Source organism: Vigna umbellata, chromosome 5 (assembly GCF_029865625.1).
Source record: "Vigna umbellata cultivar VRB3 chromosome 5, Vumbellata_1.0, whole genome shotgun sequence".
Lineage (NCBI taxonomy): Eukaryota > Viridiplantae > Streptophyta > Magnoliopsida > Fabales > Fabaceae > Vigna > Vigna umbellata.
Genome location: NC_142169.1, coordinates 53,120,577 through 53,129,935, shown reverse-complemented (window position 1 = coordinate 53,129,935; position 9,359 = coordinate 53,120,577). Strand labels below are relative to the sequence as shown.

General features: G+C 33.7%; 1 pseudogene across 2 annotated transcripts; it reads left to right on the top strand.

Annotated features, from left to right (window-relative positions):
- Window positions 1–2,614: 2,614 nt before the first annotated feature.
- On the top strand, window positions 2,615–5,859 carry LOC124820451 (scarecrow-like protein 21 pseudogene; annotated as a pseudogene). Of its 2 annotated transcripts, none has more exons than XR_015779698.1 (2): window positions 2,615–2,809; window positions 3,819–5,859. The product of XR_015779698.1 is annotated as a scarecrow-like protein 21 pseudogene, transcript variant X2 (transcript). The 2 variants fall into 2 exon arrangements; XR_015779697.1 differs by having other exon boundaries at window positions 3,814–5,859.
- The last annotated feature ends 3,500 nt before the right edge of the window (window positions 5,860–9,359 follow it).

The following is a 9,359-nucleotide window of genomic DNA, read 5'->3' as shown; positions in this document are numbered from 1 at the left end:
TATAAAAGTATGTCATGATATCATTGTTGTTGAATGTGTATTTAATAAAATCATTACATTCAAAATCTTTGATGGACTGAGAACTCAAAATCCTACAATTTAACTAAATCTTTCATTTTATCTAGGAAGTAACTCATAACAAAACTAATTAAGATATAAAATTAGTTTAAAATAAAGTTAACTTCCAGTATCTTGAAAGTAGAGAAGGAAGCAAATATGTTAATGACCTTAAAAAGTGCAGCCTAAGCATAAAAATATCCTGAACTCAAGCTTTAAATTGAAAGTCCTTTGATATGAGAAACCCTAGAGCCATGCACGTTACTCTACTCAAACCACACACCCACGGACACGTAGGGCTTCAACGTTCAACGCAATCTATCTACTTCATCTCTTTCACCACATTAACTCTTTTTCCTCCGACGTATCTTAGAAGGACAAATTCCACCTTTTAATCAATTTATTCACAATTTAATCAACTTAAACAACCAATTCACCATCTCAACCGTTAAATAAAATATGAACTTTTTTAATTATAATAAATAACTACTCAGCATCACATTACTTTTCAACATGCTAGCCTTCTCTTGTATATCTACCTCCTATAATTTTTTTTTTCAGATTTTCAATCTTTTATTTTACAAATAAAAATTAGATAATTAATCGATTCAGTATAATAAAAAATTATTTTGTTAATTTTATTTAAAATCTATAAATAATTAAAATAATTGGACACGGTTAATCTTTAATAATCGGCATATAATTATTAAAGTAAAAATTAACATTAATATTTAAATAACCACTTAGATTAAAAAATATAAATGGTTTCTTCAAAACTAATCATATATTAACATTAATTTTCACTCTTTAATAAGTATAATATATAATAATGATTAAGATCAAACACGTATTTTATTATCCTAATCATTCACAAAGTTTATATAAGTTTAAAAAATTAAATTTTTTGTATTAAAACTACGCCTTTTTCATTAGATTATAAATTATACTTATTATAGTGAGTAAGTTATCTATCTAAAAGAAATTATTCCGCGAATTCATCTCGCATATCTTAGCAGTTTGCGTTTTTATACAAAATTTAAACATTACAAAAATATAAAATAAACTCACAAGAACTAAGGAAGAAAATAATAAATTATCATACACAAAAAATAATGAAATTTATTTATTTATCTATATTATGTATTATAGTTATTTACTTTTCTTTATGGAAAACTAGGAATTAAAATGAAAGGAGGTGAAAGCGTGTGGGGCCCACTCCAGGAGACGCCAGCACATGCATCATTAGGATGTTTACTACCACTCAATTCCATGACGTGTCTATGTCACTCGTACCCACTTTTCCATGCCTTTTTTAATAAACAAAACAACAAAAAAATTAATAATGTTCCAATTGTATTTTTAAAAAAATAATATTTCAAGAGTTTTACAATTATGCATAATAAGTATAATGATTTTTACGATAGTTATTTTTAAAATTGCTTCTATAAATTTGCATTTTCAATATAATAGTATTAAACTCGTACGTTTTTTTTAGTTTTGTTTATCCATAAATGTTAGTGTTTAAAAGTGAATGCTTATAAACTTTCTAAAGTGCCAACTTTTTCACAAGCTTATCTTACTCAATATCCAGCTTATAAACAAGTTTTTTATTCACAGAATTTATATGTGTACATAAGGACTTTCAAGAACTGAGGCAGTGTAACTTTTCTTCTGTTGGGATTAAAATTGAAGTTAATTCCATTAAAAGGAATTCCCTTTTTGGCTTTTTCTTCATTTATTTTATTTGATAATTTTTTGTCTAAAGAGTGTGAAATTAGGAGGAGCAGAAAAACTAAAAAACAATAAAGGAATTTAAAAAACAGTAATTTGAGATAATTGAGACTCTGTAATTGTATTGATTTGGTTTCTCCAAATCTCTTGCTGGATGTGAAAAAACAAACATGTTATTTAGTCATTCTATGGTTATATATAGTTTTTTTTATATATTTACTGGAATATTATTTATTTTACTCAAAAGAAATTTTTGTAAAATAACTTTACATAAGGGACATACAAAATAATTATAACTTAACGTGTTATGCATACCTTTTTCTTTTCATTTTTGACAAAAAGAAAAGAATTGAGAAATTTTTTTCTCCCTTCTTACTTAAAATAAAGGTACAAAAGCTTTTGTTAAAGATGACAAAACATACACTAAAACCCTTAATAAGTGTTAATATAACTCCAATGGTGTAGAAATTAAACACAAAAAATAAAATAAAAGAAAATAATATCATGTCTCTTTCTTATCTTAAAAAAAAGAATTTGGTAACTTTGTTTAAATAAATGTCGATGTAGCGATCACCCTCTTCGTCACAAACCTTTGAACATGTTGGTGTTAAAAGTAAAATATTAATAGATATAAATATAGTATTAGAAATCGAAAGATATTCGAGAATAATTGAAGTGAGTAGAAACAAAAGAAAGAAAAAGTTAAGAAAGTAATCAAAGTCTTTTGTAAATTAAGTGCGATGTCAGAGTCAAAAATGTAATTTGGCAGTGGAGGAGACTTTCTATGTTGGCGTCCATATATAAAATGGCAAAAGTGCAATTCATAGTTCATAGGGACCATAGCACCACCCAACTACAACCTTTGTGACTTGCCATGTGTTCTAAGATATAATCTCTATATTTCCAAACAAAATTTCTTTGTATGACACATATGTGTATGTGCATGATAGACTCTTCTCACTCACTTTGAGCTTCAAATCCAACTGGGTAATCTTCTTTCAGATCAGCTTTTTTTGCAGAGGTGAGTGTCTCTCAAATTTATGAACTCTCCCTTTTCATGATTTGTGTTGTTGGTTCATATCATCAAGTGTCTCTTCTTGCTAAGTTGATGATGGTGCTCCACATCAAATGTATTATTTTTGTTTTTTCTTCAATGGTTGTTCTTATTGAGTTTGTGAAAAAGGGTTGTTGTTGGAGTTCATTGATACTCATGGCATGTTTAAGCTCTTTCTGTTCTATATTTGTATGTTTTTTCTAATTACCTTTTGGCTTTGTTTCAATAGTCATTGAGGGAAAGCTTCTTATCTGTGTTTTTCTACTCTGTTTGAATATGGATTTGAATGCATACTTTTTCGAGGTAGTTTCTGACCAAGGGAAGGTTTAAAACTGTTTGATAAAAACTTCTGTGTTAATTGAGTTCCCAGAGTTGAGTCCAACCCAGAATACCAATAGAGTTTTCCTAATTGCCCGTTTGGTGGTTTTACAGTATAGCTAATCTTTTGTGTTTAGAATACCAATAGAGCCTTTTCTGAATAACTTCACCTTTTTTTACTTTTTCTATTGAGGATAAGCCAAGAAGAAAAAGAATAGGGTCTTGTTTTTACATTATGTAGGTGTTCCGAATCCATTACGTAGTGTAAAGATTTATCTTAGTTAATTTTTTAATTTTTTTTTATTGCTTAAATCGAAACCACTGATCAAAAGATCTTCTGACACTTTCGGTTTGCTGTTCATGTTAATAGCTTGTTACTAATCTGGGAAATATAGATTGTGTTGTCAAGAAGCTTACTCTTCTGGTTTTGAAATGCAAGGAATCTCTTAATAAAAATTTCACCTCTAATCTTTAGTTTCTGAACTTTATGTGAATAATAGATCACATGCTCCTTTGCCAACAGATTTAGGCAAACTACATTACCTTCTTCAATCAGTATTAATAGACTGTGTCTTTGTTTTGATCTTTTTACAGTTTAAGATTTCTTTGTTAAGTATCATATTTGTCTAAATTGATTCCTTGGCCTTCTGCAGAACAGCTCAGATATTCATTAAACTACAATTAAAAGACGGATAATGCTAGCCAGGCTTGAATAGAGTCCATAATTCAGCTGATTTTGTGTGGAAATCTTTTGGAGTTTGACTATATCTGGATCTGGAACTGGCTGGCTTGTTCTCAATGCAAACATCTCAGAATCATAAAATTTCTTATGGCTCTGGTGGGTTCTATGTTGAGCCTGTGCAAAATTTGGAGTCTTATTGCTTACCATCAAGTGAGAACATAGACAATTACTCTTCCTCTGATAACAGCAGCCAAACAACCTACCCTTCTGTCCAAACTTTAGAGCAATATTGCACCCTTGAATCTGCTTCCACAAGCAACAGTTTCCCTTGCCAAAATTCTCCACCTGCTCTCAGTTTCTCATCAAACAATAGCCCATTGTCAAAGATAGAGTCAAATTCATATGTGCTAAGGCCACAGCATTCTCTTGAAATTGCTAGTGGCCCACCTGAGAATGATCCTTACGCGATTCTCGACCTTGATGACCTGTCGCATAAGATGAGAGAACTGGAAACTGCTATGCTGGGACCTAATGTGGATATGCTAGATATCTACGGCGCTCTAATGCCAGGAGAAGCTGATTCGATTTTGCTAGAGGCTGAGAAGTGGAAGAAAATGATGGAGATGGTATCTAGAGGGGATTTGAAAGAGATGCTTTATACTTGTGCAAAGGCAATGGCTGTGAATGATATGGAGACAACTGAATGGATGATGTCAGAGTCACGCAAGATGGTTTCCGTTTCCGGCAATCCGATTCAGCGGTTGGGAGCATACATTGTGGAGTCTCTTGTAGCAAGGATGGCTGATTCAGGAAGCACAATCTATAAATCCTTGAAATGTAGTGAGCCTACTGGTAATGAGCTACTTTCATACATGCATGTACTCTATGAAGTTTGTCCATATTTCAAGTTTGGATACCTGTCAGCAAATGGAGCAATTGCTGAAGCTCTGAAGGAGGAAAGTGAAGTTCACATAATAGACTTTCAGATTTCCCAGGGAACTCAATGGGTGAGCCTGATTCATGCTCTTGCTCACAGACCCGGAGGGCCACCAAAGATCAGAATATCAGGTGTTGATGACTCCTTTTCGTCTTATGCACGGGGAGGAGGACTTGATATTGTAGGGAAAAGGTTATCAGCACTTGCAGAGTCATGCAATGTACCCTTTGAGTTCAATGCTGTGAGAGTACCTGCTTCTCAAGTGCAGCTTAAAGACCTTGAACTACGCCCTTATGAAGCTGTGGCTGTGAACTTTGCCATTATATTGCACCATGTGCCTGATGCTAGTGTGAATGGCCACAATCATCGCGATAGGTTGTTGAGATTAGCCAAGCACTTGTCTCCTAAGGTGGTGACTCTTGTGGAGCAAGAATTTAACACCAACAACGCCCCTTTCTTGCAGCGATTCGTTGAGACAATGAACTACTACTTGGCTGTTTTTGATTCAATTGATGCTGCTCGTCCAAGGGAGGACAAAGAGAGGATTAATGTGGAGCAGCACTGTTTGGCTCGTGAAGTTGTCAACTTAATAGCATGTGAAGGAGAAGAAAGAGTTGAACGTCATGAGCTTCTGAATAAGTGGAGAATGCGTTTCACAGATGCTGGATTTTCACCTTATCCTTTGAACTCCTTTATTAATTCTTCAATCAAAGATCTTCTCCAGAGCTACCATGGTCACTACACTCTAGAAGAGAAAGATGGTGCACTTTTTCTTGGTTGGAAGAATCAAGTTCTTATTGCCTCTTGTGCTTGGAGATGAAAATCCTACAACAGTGATTTCAGTTTTTGTTACTCCAGGCTTCTAGTTAGGTTATGTATCATCCTTAACTTCTTTGAACAATTTCTCCTCACTTCATAGTCAAATTACTGTTTTGTAAGAGAACATCCTTAATCTATGTCAGCAATACAAGCAATATCAAGAAAGACTTATATTCTAAATTTTCTGAGATATATTTTATAACTGCAAAACATGTAAGTTGAAATCTGTAGCAAAACAAAGTATGGATCTTTTATTTCTTACTACAGTTTCACTTTCTTTCTATGCTTAATTGCATTTCTCTTAAACTGAGTTTGATCTGAGCCTTCATAATCACCAGTAACACTCATATCCTTATATTCTTTACGCTTGTGGTAATTTTGTACACTAAACTCCTTGCTCTTTAAATTCAATTCAATTCAATATGGCCATATTGCAAGTTGAAAATGAATTGAATTACTTGTCATTGACAACCACTACATACACAGGGTTCACAAGCTGTGTGAATGCATGTAAAATATGAAGTGCCTTATTTTAACGTAATCAAAAGTGTCGAGTAAAAGAGAGTTTTATTAGTCTAAAAGCTCACGTGAAACCGTGTTGTTTGGCCTAGAAATAACTCCAAGGTAGCAGAGTGATCATTGACTCGTAGTCTCTAATAATTTCTGTGCTGTATGATTCCGGCTTCCTAGGAAACATTGCAACGCGTGTGGTTTGAAATATATTATGACGAAGGAAGGGATTAGTCAAATTAGCTGTCCCCTCCAGTACAAAGCTTTCTGGAGACAAAGCAAAACAGCACAGACTTTTGTCCGAGACATGTGTCTACTTTAGACTATATCATTTAAATACTATAGGGTCGTTTTCAACAATGTTACTGTCTTCAGTTTATTTAAATACAGTTTCAACATTTCATGTCTTTTAGTTACAAGAGCAGTGTGACATGAGCTAGAAACCAATTATGTTTACATGTTCTTACTCGGTCGAATAGATATACTAAAAAAACACGGTCCAATAAACTTCATTAAATATCTTCATTCTAGAAGAGTCCAAATTTATGTTTATTGGAATAATATTCACATATCATAACTAATCTCAATAGTTTGATATTATGATTATTATTTATAATGAAGTATCATTATGTTATTATATACTTGAGATAAGTATTATTCCTATAAGAATATAGGTTCATAGTCTATGTTAATTCTATAAATATAACTAGTATTTCTAAAAAAAGATTCACTTAATAATCATTCGTACTTATTGTATTCATAAAGATCTTAAACTTTTTTACTTACTTGAGTTTCTGAGTTTTTTTATCAAAAGATCTCCTTTTTCTAAGGGACAAAGAATTTCATTCTGACCAACAAAAGCTCTTAAGCCACTACTAATATCTTGTCACTTGTTTGTAAATTCATGCTTAAGGTCCTAGTAAGACACACAATATATGGATTATTAGTTCTTACAGTCTATTAACGAGATTCAGGGTCATTGATAGATAGTTGACTTTCTTAATCATGTTACAAGGTATTTGATTTCTGGTAATGTGAGTAGAAAAAAACCTTTGTTTAGAAAGAGACAAAACTCTTTGATGATGTTCACGCCTCTAAAAATCACACTCTAAATGTTGGTTTAATACCTTTTTTGGTCCCAATTTTGGTTGGGAATGTTCGAAATGGTCCCAATTTTTTTTTGTTTAATGTAGTTCTAACGAATGTAATTTGTGTTCAATTTAGTCATTTTTGCAAACGTCGTTTAAATCGTTAACGGCCAGATGTCCAGATGTGCAATTACAGAGTGAAATGTCATGTATTGGCTTACGTGAAGTCCTTTGTGGCGTTGTGAGTTGGATTTATTATTTTTGAAATTCTATTTCTTTTATTAAGGTTATTCTTTTGAAAAATAAATTAAAGGTATTTAGTTTTGAAGTTTTGATCGTGGTTTGGGAGGGAAATCTACGAGATTGGGAAAACAGGTTTGGGAGAGAACACCAGTGACGTGTTGTTCGAATTGGAAGCATTCATCTTTGGGAAAATCAGGTTTGCGTTCGTAATCTTTGTTTTGTGGCATTCGTATCTAACATTTTTGTTCAACATTGTAAAACTTGGAAAATTTTTGGTTTGTGAGTGTTAGATTTTGGAAAAGTTAGAATTTTTTTTAACATTTGTGTAAACTGTTTAGGGCATTGTTGTATAACGTATTATAATTGGTTGTGTGAAGGTCATTGTTTCTTTTTTGTCTTTGGTTTTGGTTTCCCATACCTGTTAGCAATTACTTTTAGCGTTTATATATTGGTCCCATGCCCATAAAGTTCATTTTGTAGGCTTGCGTTTGGGATGTCTGAGGAGAGGTTTAATGTTGTGGTCCACCATAGTGGGACCGTACTAAATGATATTCCTTTTGAATATGTTGGTGGGGAAATGACATATTGGAGTGTGGACCCTAACAAATGGAGTTATTTCGAAGTGGTAGATGCTATTAAGGAATTGAGGTATATTAAAGTGACTGACATATTTTATTGCGTTGAAAATATTCTGCATAAGTTGGTTGAGGAAAGAGGTGCAATGAACATGGTAAACGTTGTTAAGTATTTTGGGGAAGTTCACTTGTTTGTGGTCCACGATGTGGATGATGAGCCAGTAGTGGTTGAAAATGAAGTAAGTGAACAAGTTCTTTTGCTCTATCATGGAAGTTTAGATAGTGGAGAAGATAGCCATGTAAGTAGGGATGGAGATGAAGTGGAGGTGTAGGGTTTGGATGAAGTGGAGGGTTTGGATGAAGTGGAGGGTTTGAATGAAGTGGAGGTGCATGGTTTGGATGAAGTGGAGGTGTAGGGTTTGGATGAAGTGAAGGGTTTGGATGAAGTGGAGGTGTAGGGTTTGGATGATGAAGTGGAGGTGCATTGTTTGGATGATGAAGTGTAGGGGGAGGAGGAGGAAGTAGAGGTGGAGATGAACAATAGGTGCAGAGGGAGGAAGAAATAGAGGCGAAGGACATGAAGGAACAACACGTGCATGTGGAGGAAGAAGTACACATTGAAGATTTTATTTCAAGTGTGTCTGATGATGCAGGAGAGGTGCATGGTGATGAAGGACAAGGGCATGAAGGACAACGGGATGTTGATGAAGGACAACAAGATGTTGATGAAGGAGAAGGGGATGAAGGACTAGTGGATGTTGATGTAAATGTTGATGTAAATGTTGATGAAGTACTTTTGGACAATATAGAAGGGGTTGTATCAATGGAAGTTAATGAAAATGAAGAAATTAGAAGTGAGGATGCAGATGATATTGCACATAGCCAGAAAAACCCATATGACAGGAGGTTGTCTGATGATGAGTGAGACTTAGATTTTTTGGCCACTCCAGAAGAGAGTGGAAGTGAGGATGCAAGTGATGAAAGGCAAAGTTGTGGTCCATTTGGGACATTTGTTATGCAAAAGAGTATGTCTGAATACAAGTGGGAAGTTAGAACAAAGTTTAGGGATAAAAATGAGTTTATGGATGGTGTTAGAAGTTATGCAGTCTATGGTGGGAGGAATTTGAAGTTTATTAAGAATCATAACAGAAGGGTACGAGTGAGATGTTTAGGTGCCCAAGAAAGTTGTTCAGGATGGCTTATTGTGGGTATTTGGAAGGATGTAGGACATGGCAATTGAGAAAAATATTGGATAATCATACTTGCAGTAGGCAATTCAACATTAAAACGATGAATGCTAAGTGGTTGAGTGAGACATTAGATAATTCACTACATGAAAATCCGA